Source organism: Mustela erminea, chromosome 2, assembly GCF_009829155.1.
Source record: "Mustela erminea isolate mMusErm1 chromosome 2, mMusErm1.Pri, whole genome shotgun sequence".
Taxonomy (NCBI): domain Eukaryota; kingdom Metazoa; phylum Chordata; class Mammalia; order Carnivora; family Mustelidae; genus Mustela; species Mustela erminea.
The window spans coordinates 41,104,045-41,118,148 of NC_045615.1; the positions used below are offsets into that span (position 1 = coordinate 41,104,045).

Genomic DNA, 14,104 nt, shown 5'->3' on the forward strand with positions numbered 1-14,104 from the left:
TATAAACTTTCAGAGATATCAAATGAATATAAAAGAATATATGCAAATCTTCCTGTTCAGTACAAATGATACCTACTTCTCTACCCCTTATTTTTTCACTTCATTTTATATCTTGGGGATCACCGATTATCAACACTTTTGGGTTTTGACACAATCTAATAAATAGCATGACAACTAATCACCAGACTTCTGAACCAATTGAGTTGGGACAAAAATTACCAGATGGAGAACACAAGACCAGTTTTAAACTAATGAAGAACAAGAGGACTTAGCTTAATGTGAGAACCAAAAGGGCTTGCTAATAACCTCTTCCCCAGTAGAAACCTTGGAACAGTTGATCTGAGAGAACGTTGAGCTCTAAGAGGAGACACAGCCCCCAGAGTCTCCCTTCCATTCTGAGTAGAGGTAAAGAACTAAACCAGTTGCCTTTTCTTTTTTCCTTCTCGCTTAGGTTAGTCTATTTTATTTCTTTCTGTTGACAAGGCTGTAATTAATATCCTTGATTGTAGATACATTCTTAGAAATGAAAATAAAGAGTATTTGCTTGTTAAATTTTCATAGGAATTACCAAATCACTCAGTATGAGAAAAGTATTAAAATACGTGTATTAAAAAGATACTCATTTCATCTTCATTAAGTCACTAAAATGTGGGGCTTGTGCCCTGCAGGTCACAGGATGGGATTGGAAACCATTCATCTGTACTATCAATTCAGTACTTCCTATTCCTAATGGAAAAGTGCTTTCAGCTCAAGAAAGGTACTCTTTGGTACTTCCAAGTTGGTAGCCAAAGGGACATCATAAGTCTTCTGAGATATAAGTTCCCAAGCCTGTCGACTTTCAGGCAATTCAGTTACCCAACACCCAAAAATCTTTTGCGTTAAGAGCAGCATTTCATATATAGACCCAAACAGCAGGAACCTAAATCTGGTGAATGTAACCAGAAGGAGAATGAAGGCTTTAAGAACAGCAATAAGTAAAACACACTAATTATTCCTCTGCAGCAACAATTGTAGAAATTCTATTTGGTGAAAGTTTGATAAGTCTTTGGTTTCTTTTCAAAATACAAAGCATATTTTTAAGTAAAAATTCAAAAGGAAAAACATTCGAATGAGTTTGTCAAACATGTGAAGCACGAGGTATGTTAGTTTTGACTTGGAAAATAATGGTTCTCATAACATTACCACAAAGGTATTTGGGAATAGAATGAATATAGGAAATATGGTAGATTATTTTGTATGAAATGTACTGTAAAGTGCATACTTTTCTAGTCCTAAGCTATTTCTTGAAAATGTAACTACCAGACAACATAATCAATGATACTAACTTTTCTTTAATACTACAAATTCTACATACAAGTAAACTAGAAACAAAACAAAAACAAACAATATTTGGAAAACAGAGGCAGTTATAATACGAAAAAAATGAGTTTGAATGTTTAAATGGGACTTCAGTAAGAAAATGGTTCATTCTGGAATTCCCACTTACACTGGGGAGATCTGCAATTAAAGCTTCTCTAATTACTATTTCTTACCATTGATTCCTAGACTTAGATAATACTACAGCACTCTGTTATTCTTGCATTTCATTTTCTATTAAGTAGATCTAACCAGATAATCTAACAAGAAGAAAGATGCCGGCAAAGGGGATGTCCTCACCAAGAGGCCCCCCTGTGCTGCGAGCCAGGGTGAACACAGTCACCACACTGTTGGAAAACAAGAAGGCCCAGCTGGTCGTGATCACGCACGATGTGGACCCCATTGAGCTGGTGATGTTCCTGCCCACCCTGTGTCACAAGATGGGGGTTCCCTACTGCATCATCAAGGGGAAGGCCAGGCTGGGGCGTCTGGTCCACAGGAAGACCTGCACCACGGTCACCTTCACGCAGGTCAACTCAGAAGACAAAAGGGCTCTGGCGAAGCTGGTGGAAGCCATCAGGACCAATTACAATGACAGATACGACGAGATCCACCGCCACTGGAGAGGCAACGTCAGAAGTCGGTGGCTCACATCGCCAAGCTGGAAAAGGCAAAGGCTAAAGAACTGGCCACCAAACTGGCCTGAGCGGACACAGCTTGATTTTCTGTACATAAAAGTAATAAAGTTGTCTTTCAGCCACTAAAAAAAAAAATTTTTTTGGAATTACAAATTCTATTTGTTAATTTAATTGTATATTCATACACTCATGAAATATATATCCTTGGGGCTCCAACTAAGTACAAGGAAAGTACTAAGTTTTAGGGATGAAACGAAGAGCTTGACTAGCCACAGCCCCTTTGGTTATGGAGGTTACCATAAGAAGTCACAGAAGTAAATGCATAAATGTAATCTTCATTTAAACTATGAAGAAAAATTATGAAAGGATAAGAAAAGATGTAACACTGTGACCTATTAGGAAGTTTCATTTGAGCCAGAACCTGAAAGACAAGTGAATTTTAACCTGATGAAGAATGTCCAAGGCCAAAGGAATGGCACTGAGACCCAGAAGATCATCAAGGCTGAGCACAGAGAGCAGGAGGGGAGGTAAGTGTGGAATATCACCAGAGTGGTCATGGAGGGCAGACTAATAGCCTTGTATGCTATATCATGGGTTTTGTTCTTCATAACAGCAAAGGAAAATTTTAAGAGGATTGTGAGCAGGGAGATGACATGATTGCACTTTAAAACCTTGGGTAAAGAATTCTGAAGTGGGAATTTGAGTGAGGCAGAGGAGACTGTTGGGACCAGATTGTCCCATGTCACAGTAGCTCAGGAGAGTTATACCAGTAGTTTGAAAAGGAAGGCTGCAAGTACAGATGGAAAGAACGGCACACACCTGAGAGATATTTTGAGATAAAATTGATAAGACTTGTGAAGTGACTAACTGTGTGGGGTAAGAGAGAATGTCAAGGCTGCCTGGGTGTAAAATTGGATGGATGGTACCTAGAAGACATAACCAAAGGATAGGTTGAGGGTTTTGATATTGGGCTTGTCACCTTAGAAGTGCTCTTTAGACATTTCTCTGATGTGTATGATTTACTAATTACCAGTAATTCATTTAAGGTTAAGATGTTAAGAGGTTCTAGATCCATCACGTAATTTTTCAGTACTCAAGCCTGGCTGTACACCATAGAACATCAAGAGCCCATGGGAAAGGAAGACTCTGAGGTCAAATATCTATAGACTCATGGGAACAGCAGCAGTGATGGGACTCCTCCGCTGATAAGACCTGGTAGTTTGAGAGAAAAGAGACAGATGGAGCTGAATAAGGAATGCAACAAGAGAAAGATTTGGCCTAAATTATATGTGTAGATTACAATGTAACACCTTGGTCAAATGCACATTTTGATCAAAATTTTCCATAAAGTTATGCCTGTGGTACCAAATTTTGTGTTAGCATAGGAACATTTTGAAAGTAAGACTGTTTCTGTTCTGCTTTTACTCTGAATGACTTTGTGTTCGAAAACATTGAAATAGATATACAAAGACTTTTATAACGTAGCTTTAGAAGCCATCAGCTCTTTAATAATCGAATACCTTCAATTAATGCATAAAGACTTTTAGAAACTTCCTTGCTATGAACAAGTTAAACAGATCAATGATATAATAGGAGAATGCAATTTGTATTCTATTGGAAATGCATTTTATTCTAAGAGTCCAAAATGTAAAAATATTTTCTCTTGTCCTCCTTTTTTCAATGCAAAAATTGACTACTCTTAAGAGAGAAAAAAAGAATACCTCATATAAAGAAAAAAACCATGCAGTTAAAATAAAAAGTAAACTTTCAGTAAATTCTCCAAGCGCAACTTTAATGAAAAGGTTGCTAATTATAATTTAAATAGGAATTTAAACTGTAGAATGGTATATTCAAAAATTAAAAATAGCTGACACAGTAGAAAAACACCAAAATCTCAGTGGCAAAATAAACTAAAGTCTTAATTCTTGCTCCTGCAAAATCCATGACAGGCCAGGCAACCCTCTTCAATATAAATCCAATGTCACATAGAGTATGCAGTCTCCCGGATCCCAGGATGTGGGAGATAGAGGTAGAGGCAGCTCACCAACTCATAAATGCCTTGGCTCAGAACAGATTTGTATCATTGCACTTCCATTTCATTTTCCAGAATTAGTTAAATAAACCTAACATAATCGAAAGGGGTACTGAGAAATGTAAGAAATTTGTAGGTATTTGGTAAGTACTAGTCATCTGATCTTTGACATGGTAATTTTCCCTGGTATATTCAAGTGTCTTCAGCTTTCTGTCTGAAGTAGTTTTTGTTTTACATTAATTGCACCCATAGAAGCATTTTATATAATATAGCAAAATATTTATGGTTTTTCACCCCAAATCCGTTTATTGGAAGTGACAGCTTGGCTAAGATACCATCAGCTTTTAGTCGTATGCATGATGGTGACTATAGAAACCTGGAATTGAGAGGTTTACCACAGTATCGGACAAAAAAAACATTTATCAAGAAGTTAGGGAGCACCTGGTTGACTCAGTCAGTAGAACCTTGGCTTTTTTAGAGTAAAAAAGTAGAAACTTTTTTTTTTTTTTTTTAAATAAAGGCCTTTTATTTGTTTTTTCTACGCTGTTACAGGAACCCGTAGCAGCACTCTGGGGCCCACGAGGCCTGCGGCCACATCCGCACAGGCTGTGAGCGACTACAGAGAAGCCAAAAGGTCACGGGGTCACCTTCTTGTAGGTGATGTGAAGATGCTGAGTCATGGGCTGGGTAGTGGTTGCCATGGAGACCGTCTGTTCAAGTTTGCCTTCAGAATTCAGCCTGAATTTTCGGGTAATCTGCTCCATGTGGAGCTGCTTGGCGAAGGAGATCCTGGCAATGCAGTGGGACGTGATGCACAGCTCCTGCCTGTTCACCTCGCCGTTTTCCACCTCCACGATGCCTGTGTTCTGGGCGCTGACGAAGGCCACCTTGCTGGTTGTCGGGCTTGAGGCGGATGAAGCCATACTCCCTGTGCATGGGTTTGCGCGTGTCCGGGTGGAAGGTGTTGAATGAGAAGTTCTGCACAGGCTGGCCCACGTGGGAGATGTACACCTCCTCCAGGTACTGGAAAGGCTGCAGCGTCGGGAAGGTCCCGGCTCCCGGCGGGTCTGACAGCCAGGTACCCAGCATCCAGGACAGCGGCTCCACCACGGGGTTCATCGTGGGAGGCTCGCGGCTGAAGGGCAGCAGGCTGCTCAGGTAGGGGAAGCTCACTCTCCGCAGCTCGGGTTCTACTCAGTCAGTAGAACCTTGACTCTTGATATCAGCGTTGTGAAATTAAATCCTACACTGGGTGTTGAGATTACTTAAAAATAAAATCTTAAAAAACAAGATAATTAGGTAATTGTTAAGTGCTTTCCAAAACATTTGTTCTGGGGACAGACCTCTCTTCTTTCTAAAGGAAATGTAATTTTTTTCTGGGATATCAATTCTATGCATTCCACCTCTAATAATGGCCAAGTTAGCTCTTGCTAGACTGACCCTCCTCAGACAACAACTAAACATGCTGGAATACTTATAAAAACAACTATGGAAGTTCTTTGGAAAGCAAAGAACAGGAGCAAAAAGGAGAGGGGAAGGAAGGAGAAGGCCGCAGCAAATTTTAGAGGGGAATTACAACTAGGAGGAAAGAAGCAGCATTGGGTGCATTTTCCATTTTTGTTTTAGGGCTTCTACTCTGAAGGGCCCTCACAATCTGTGCCAGGAAGCACAGTTAAAAATGTAATAGAAAACCCAGGGGTCCCTGGATGATTCTAGTTGGTTAAGTGTCCACCTTCGGCTCAGGTCATGCTCTCAGAGTCCTGGGATTGAGCTCTGCATTGGGCTTCCTGCTGAGTGAGGAGCCTTCCTCTCACTCTGCTCCCTACCTCTCTTGTACTCTCTCTCTCTAGCTCTTTCTGTCTCTCAAATAAATAAATAAATTTAAAAAAAAAAAAAGGAAGAAAATCCACTATATTTCTTGGCTGAAGAGCCAGAAGACAAGATTTGGGCAACCACAATCACTAGATAATGAGAGGCAAATCCCCAAAAGACGACAGGCAGAGTGGGGTGGCTGGATGGATAAGTCAATTTAGCATTCTACTCTAGATTTCAGCTCAGGTCATGATCTCAGGGTCATGATATCTAGCCTCTATCTGGTTCCATGCTGTGTGGAGTCCGCTTAATATTCTCTCTCCCTCTCCCTTTGCCTCTCCCCCACCACTCATGTGCTCTTCCTTTCTCTCTTAAAAAAAAAAAAAAAAAAGTAATAAGAAATCTACTATATTTCTTGGTTGAAGAACCAGAAGACAAGACTTGGGGTAGCCAGAATCACTGGAAAATAAGGGCAAATCCCCCAAAAGAAGACAGGCTCAAAGTCTATATTGAAACTCTGCCTAAATCCTTAGCTGACACCTACACCATGTATCTGTCAGTGTCCAATCACTATGGTCAAGGCTAGAAGAAGTGCACAAAGATGTATGCTGCTGCCTAGGAGTGAGTTTGTTATTTGAAACAGACCAAATGAATTGCTTAACCAAACAACAAAAAACTACACTGATTTGGAGAGATATAACAGAATCCAAAATCTTCACATATAACATTTACAGGTTCAAGTTAATTAACCTATCAAGAAGTAGGAAAACACAATGCATCCTCAAGGGAAAAAAAAAAAAAAAAAACCCAACAGACACTGATCCCAGGCCATCCAAATGTTACTATGAGGAGACAGGGCATTAAAGGCAGATATTAAAACTGTGCCCAAGGATGTAAAATAAATTATGTCTCCAAAGAACTAAAGATTAGAAATCCAAACAGAAAAATAGGAAACCTAAAGAAACTAATAAAATTGATAGAACTGAAAAATATAATGCCAAAAATAAAATTATTCAAATAATGAATCTAATAGCAGAATGGAGAAGACTATGTAAACCTGAAAATCTATCAATAGAAATTATGCAATCTGATAGAGAAAAATATTTTAAAAATAAGGAGATGCTCAGTAATTGGTAGGACAATATCAGCATGTGTAACATAGGTACAATTGGTGTCTCCATAGGGGAGTGTTGAAAGAACAAAGCAAAAGATACCATTGTAGAAATAATAGCTCAAAATTCCCCAAATTTGGTGAATGATAAGAATCTTCATATTTGAAAATTTCAGTAAATGTCAATACAAAGAATAACATTCCTAGTTACATGACAAACTTTTGAAAAGCCATGATAAAGAGAACATCTTGTAATCTATAAGAGAAAAATCACATGTTAAATATGGAGGAACAATTATTATTCAAATGGCTGAAGAATTCTCATGAAAACAATAGAGAACAAAGAGAACAGATGAACATCTTTAAAGTGATGAAAGTGAAGTTATCAACCCAGAGCTCTATACCTTCATGAAAATAGCCTTTAAAAATGAAGAAGGAGGGACGCCTGGGTGGCTCAGTTGGTTAAGCAGCTGCCTTCGGCTCAGGTCATGATCCTGGCGTCCTGGGATCGAGTCCCACATCAGGCTCCTTGCTCCGCAGGGAGCCTGCTTCTCCCTCTGACTCTGCCTGCCACTCTGCCTGTGCTCGCTCTTGCTCTCTCTCTCTCTCTGACAAATAAATAAATAAAATCTTTAAAAAAAAAAATGAAGAAGGAAAAAAGTTTCTGTTAAAAGAAAACATTTTTTTTTTCTTCAGCACATAGTTAGTCTATGAAATAAAATAGATATATTGAAAAACAGATGGGAAAAATTATACCATACAAACAGTAAGATTAAGGAGATCAGAGTGAGTTTATTAAAGTCAGATAAAGTGAAAAATATCAAGACAAAGATAATTATCATAGCTAAAGAGAAATAATTCATAACGGTAAGAGTTCCTTAATAAGAAAGACATAATTTCAAATGGGTTTATACCTAACAACAGAAATGAAAAGTTCATGAAGTTAAAATTGATGGAATTTAAAGAGAAAAATAGATAAAACTATATTAATGATTATAGATTTTAGTAGCCTTCTCAAAAATTGGTGAAGGAACTATGCCAAAAAGAAATCAGTAAAGGCATAGAAGATCTGAACAGTGTCGATGTTGTTGATAAATTGATATTTATTGAACTCTATACCAAGTAACAACAGAATGCTTATTCTTTACAAGTGCTTATGGTATTTCATTAAGACAGACCACATGTTGGATGGAACTAGAGGGTATTATGCTTAGCGAAATGAGTCAATCTGAGAAAGAGAACTATCATATGATCTCCCTGATATGAGGAAGTGGAGACACAATGTGGGGGGCTTGGGGATAGAAAAGAATAAATGAAACAAGATGGGCTCGGGAGGGAGACAAACCATAAGAGACTCTGTGAAGTGTGTAAACCTGGCATTCCACAGACCTATACCCCTGGGGCTAATAATACATTATATGTTTATTAAAAAAATTTAAAAATAAAAAAATATAGATAAACCACATGTTGGGCTAAAGAAAAGTCTCCATAGACTAAAAGAGGATGAAAATCCTGCACAATATGTTCATTGGTCATAGTGGAATAAAATTAGAATCAATAAAAATAAAATCTCTAGAAAACTTCAAATATTTGTAAATTAAGCTATACATGATTCATGGGTAAAAAAAATCATAAGAGATGTTTAAAATTTTTTAAGCAAATGAAAATGAAAATACAACATATCAAAAAATTTTCTTCTTGATAAAGTAGTGCTCAGAGAGAAATCTGCAGCTTTAAATTATTAGGAAAAAGGACTAAGGTATGTTAATGACCAATGTAAATGGAAGAAAATAATAAAATATAGGGGCGCCTGGGTGGCTCAGTGGGTTAAAGCCTCTGCCTTCGGCTCAGGTCATGATCCCAGCGTCCTGGGATCGAGCCCCGCATCAGGCTCTCTGCTCTGTGGGGATCCTGCTTCCTCCTCTCTCTCTGCCTGTCTCTCTGCCTACTTGTGAAATAAATAAAATAAATAAAATCTTAAAAAAAAAAAGAAAATAATAAAATATAGAAATTAGTCAAATAGAAAAAAAATAATAAACAAATTAAGAGAATTGATTCTCTTAAAAGATCAGTCAATTTAGTAAACTTTTAACTGGATGGATTAAGAAAAAAAGAAAGAAGAAACATGAATTACCAATATCAGAAAAGAAAGTACAGTCATCACTCAAATTCTCTCTATATATGAAAACGCATTTTAGAAAAACTTTAAGCTACCAATTTTAATAATTTAGATAAAATTGTACAAATTCCTAGAAAACTATAATTAACCAAAATCGACAGAAAATAAATAAGAAAATCTGAATAACTTTACAACCACTAAAGATAATTAGTTTATTCATATCACAAATCTTCCCACAAAGAAAGCATAAGGCATATTTAGTTCTATTGGTGATTTCCATCAAATGTTTATGAAGGAAGGGCACCTGGGTGGCTCAGTGGCCTCTGCCTTCGGCTCAGGTCATGATCTCAGGATCCTGGATCGAGCCCCACACCAGGCTCTCTGCTCAGCAGGGAGCCTGCTTCCTCCTCTCTCTGCCTGCTTCTCTGCCTACTTGTGATCTCTCTCTGTCAAATAAATAAATAAAATTTTTAAAAGAAAATGTTTAGGAAGGAAATCTCACCCTTCTTACTCCTTCAGAAAATAAAGGAGGTAAGAACTCTCATCTCATTTTTTGAATCCTGCATAACCTTACCACTAAAACTTGGTAAAGAAAGTAATTATTGATACAATAACTCTCATGAAAATAGGTACAGAAATCCTTAACAGAATATTAGGAATTATATCCAATATTTATAGAACATAAAAATTATTACTAATATCTGTGGCCTCTGCAGTTTATTTATTTATTCAACAAGTATTTACTAAAAATGGGAATTGAAACAAGAAGCTTGCCATAGAGCACCTGGGTGGCTCAGTCAGTTAAGTGTCTGGGTTTGGTTCAGGTCATGATCCCAGGATGAGCCCCACATCAGGCTCCCTGCTCAGCAGTGAGCCTGCTTCTCCCTCTCCATTTGCTTCTCTTTCTCTCCCTCTGCTGCTCTCTCTCTGTCAAATAAATACATAAAATCTTAAAAGAAGAAAAAGAAGAAGAGGAAGAAGAAGAAGAAGAAAGAAGGAGGAGGAGGAGGAGGAGGAGGAGGAGGAGGAGGAGGAGGAGGAGGAGAAGAAGAAGAAAGAAAGAAGGAGGAGGAGGAGGAGGAGGAGGAGGAGGAGGAGGAGGAGGAGGAGGAGGAGGAGGAGGAGGAGGAGGAGGAGGAGGAGGAGGAGGAGGAGGAGGAGGAGGAGGAGGAGGAGGAGGAGGAGGAGGAGGAGGAGGAGGAGGAGGAGGAGGAGGAGGAGGAGGAGGAGGAGGAGGAGGAGGAGGAGGGGAGGAGGAGGAGGAGGAGGAGGAGGAGGAGGAGGAGGAGGAGGAGGAGGAGGAGGAGGAGGAGGAGGAGGAGGAGGAGGAGGAGGAGGAGGAGGAGGAGGAGGAGGAGGAGGAGGAGGAGGAGGAGGAGGAGGAGGAGGAGGAGGAGGAGGAGGAGGAGGAGGAGGAGGAGGAGGAGGAGGAGGAGGAGGAGGAGGAGGAGGAGGAGGAGGAGGAGGAGGAGGAGGAGGAGGAGGAGGAGGAGGAGGAGGAGGAGGAGGAGGAAGAGGAAGAAGAAGAAGAAGAAAGAAGAAAGAAGAAGAAGAAGAAGAAGAAGAAGAAGAAGAAGAAGAAGAAGAAGAAGCAGCTTGCTATACAGAGGAACACCTGGAGTTCAAGTTGGTTCAGTTACAGGTCTGAAATGTCATAAGCACCATTTCTTCCTTGACCTGACTCATCTGCATATAAAAAACAACAGCATTTTTAAACTGTATGTTGTGATCTGGCAGAAACTTTCATTTTCTTCTTCTGCCCCAACCCACAAGCACTTTGGTTGTAACCAGGACTTCATTTTGAGAGTAGGCTTCCTTCTTTAGGAAGAGAATAAATAGTCTTGTGACATGTGCTACCAACAGGGATTTTTAGAGGTAAATTCAAAGTTTTGTTATGCTCAAGGACTTGAAAATTGAGCCTCTTCTGATAGAAATATTTTACGCCATCTGATGTGTTTTCAGGATAAACTAATTAAAGATACCCTCACCTGTACTTCATGTGCTAACTGGCAAATACCTTGCCATACAAAATGAATGGGTAACTTTTGTCTTCTATCATATGTGTAAATTGAATTAAAAACTAGATGATAAGTAGCCCCAAAATACTCCCTCTTTATTAGTATTTTCCTATATAAAATCCAGGCTAATGTAAACAAAAACAGATAATCATGATTATAATGGAAAGCAAAGTTGTATTTTTTTTTCCCAACTCAGAACTGCTGTTGATGAAGTATTCCAAAGATGATGATAATTGTGCCCTACATTATTGGACCAGTCCGTTCCATGATGCTCTATAATTCTTTTAAATAAAAACCATACCTGAACGACATAATTTATGTTAAGCTATTATATTTTCAAATTTGCTTCTTCCTGCTTTTTATTTTGCCTTGTTCTATTAAAGATGTGCATATTACTTTGTCCCCAGAAAGGCAGCTTTCATCAAAGTGGGAAGTGACCTGAAAGGAAAAATCCCCACTCTGCTTCCCAGATATTCGAAAACCGTCCATTACTCACGGACCTCAGATTAATAAAATTTGATCCAAAGAATTTCTGACTTGAGACAGGGACTGTATCTAAATTAAGCTATGGTCCAGTAACTCAAAAGAGATGTAACTGATCCAGTGAAAGGAGTTTGGGAGTCTGAGAGCTGAACTTTCCAGAAGCTGTACAAGTCTTCAATGTATTTCTTCACCGTTGTTTTCTGGCATCCTTCTCAGTATAGTAGGTATGATAGTTAGCATAAGACATAAAAACGTCTCCTGTTTATTTTGCCTCAACGCCTAGTTAAGCCAGAAGAATAATATTTCCTTTGGCCTACCTCTAGGATTCAATCCCAAGACTTCTGCCCTTAGAGATTTTCATTTTTATCTCCCTGGCCTTCACCCATCTACCAACAAGTCCCATCTCTGGCCATATGCATATTCTCTTCCTTGTCCACTGAAAATTTCTCTACTTGTTCCTTTCTTTGATTCCTAAATATTGGAGCTAGATTCCTGGGCAATTAATAATCATAAGACTGTACCCATGATGATGATATCTTACCTGAGGGATGTCAGCTTATTCAGCCCCGTGTTATTCAGCCCTGTGTAACAACACTTCAGATAGCACTATTCAGCACATGTGAACTGAGCTTTATTAGATGGGAGGAGGGGAAAAAAAAACAACTCTCCCTGTTAAGAAATAGTGGCATCTGAAGACTTGTTTAGCAGGGCTGTCTATTGCAAAGCATTATCAATGGCTAGGTATTCCTATTCATAAAGATAAGATTTGCAGTGCTCTTTTTGAAATCACTTCTCTCTGTGTTGAGAGTGGTCATTAGTCACACTTGAGAAGGCAAGTGCTCTCTTTATCTAGCTGTGGCAATAGACCTTCTATCTGACCCAACCTCTTAGTTTCATTAAACTAACGATTTCAGTCAACATATTTAAGATTGAATTTTTCAGTTGAGAAAGAAATACAAAGTGGTAGAAAGTGAAGACCATGTTTAAACAAAATGACAATAGTACAAACAAAGCACAATAAATTCTGGTATGAACTCTGGGAATAACCTTTTAGAGAGTCACAGATGATGTTCACTTTAAATGCAATTTGAAATTGAGGAAGAATTTTCTATAGATAATTCTATAGAATTATCAGAACTAAAAATCTGCACAAATTAAACACTCTCCATGCCTGGAGAGTAAGCAGAAAAACATGTTGCGTTTCAAATATAAATTTACTGAATGTTTACTTTGTGAGCATCAGCAAATTTGAATTAAGTCATTGGGTGCACACCATGGCATTAAGCATTTGACAAGGATAATTCATCAACAAAACTTCCCTTCTCCCGGGGGAACTTAGATTCATTCCACTATAAACACTGCTGAATTGATGTGCATGCTTAAAAATCTTTAGTCTTTATTTTTTTATTTAGAAAAGGCAACAAAACCATAATACTCCTTCCATTTATTCTAGCATTTACATTTGGATGGATGGAAAACAATATGACCTCCACCATATTTTACTACTTTGAAACTGTTTAGTCTAACACAGACATTTTATCATGGCATGCCTCTGCTTCTTCCTCTCCAAGTAAGCCCACTGGCATGTTCCAAGCCCCTTGGTGTCAGGAGCAGTTTCTCATAATCTGTCCTTGCCTCACCTCTCTAACCAAGAATTGCACTTGACCTTCTTACCCCTACAATGCAACCAAAGAAAATGTTTTATACCCCTGTGTTCCTTGCAGTTTCCTGCCACTTGGGATCTACCCATGTTGCTTCTTCTGCCAAGACTGCTTCTCCTCTCACTATTTCTTCACAACCAGTACAGCCTCATAATGCAAAACTGAACACAGCTGAAGCATTGTGCTTCCTTTCGGGTGAGATGTGCTCCTTTGGGTTGGTCTGTGTATTCAATATATATGCTCATTATTATGCTAGTAATACTTATTTTTTATTTGTATTTGCATTTGTTTAAAATCCTGTTTCCCTTATTAGAATGTTAGCACATAGTATTCCAGATATATATTAGCTGTTAATAAATTTTTCATGAATTCAACAGTCATCTTAGAGCTGGGGAAGTTAGAGATGAATCATTAATTTCGTCAACAAAAAGGCATTTTAAAAGCTTAACGTGTGTTTTTAAAAAGTATTTATTGAATATTTTGTATGCATGCACAAAGAGCTTAGAATTTTAATTAGGGAAGTGACATAATCAGTTTTATATTTTTCAAGGGCAATCACATTTCCCATCCTGATTATCTCCCAGACACTATACCAGTTGCTAGGGATAAAAAGGTGACTGAGATGTGATGTGCTCTACTAAAGCATGGTCATGATAGTACAATAGGGGTTCTAGACCTCTAAGCAGTTAATTAAAATATAATATGATATGGAATAAATCAGTCACAGGAATACAAGGTATAGCAAATATAGTCAGTGTTATTGTAATAGTGTTCTGTGGTGACAGAGAGTAGCTACACTTGTGACAATCATAGCCTAACATAAAACTTGCTTAATCACAGCATTGTATATCTGAAACTAATGTAATGTTTTATG

At 38.4% G+C, this 14,104-nt stretch overlaps 2 pseudogenes; one reads left to right on the plus strand and one right to left on the minus strand.

The window, feature by feature from the left end:
• The first annotated feature begins 1,628 nt into the window (after positions 1-1,628).
• On the plus strand, positions 1,629-2,112 carry LOC116583147 (annotated as a pseudogene).
• Positions 2,113-4,569: 2,457 nt separating this feature from the next.
• LOC116582079 lies at positions 4,570-13,319 on the minus strand (annotated as a pseudogene).
• Between the last annotated feature and the right edge of the window lie 785 nt (positions 13,320-14,104).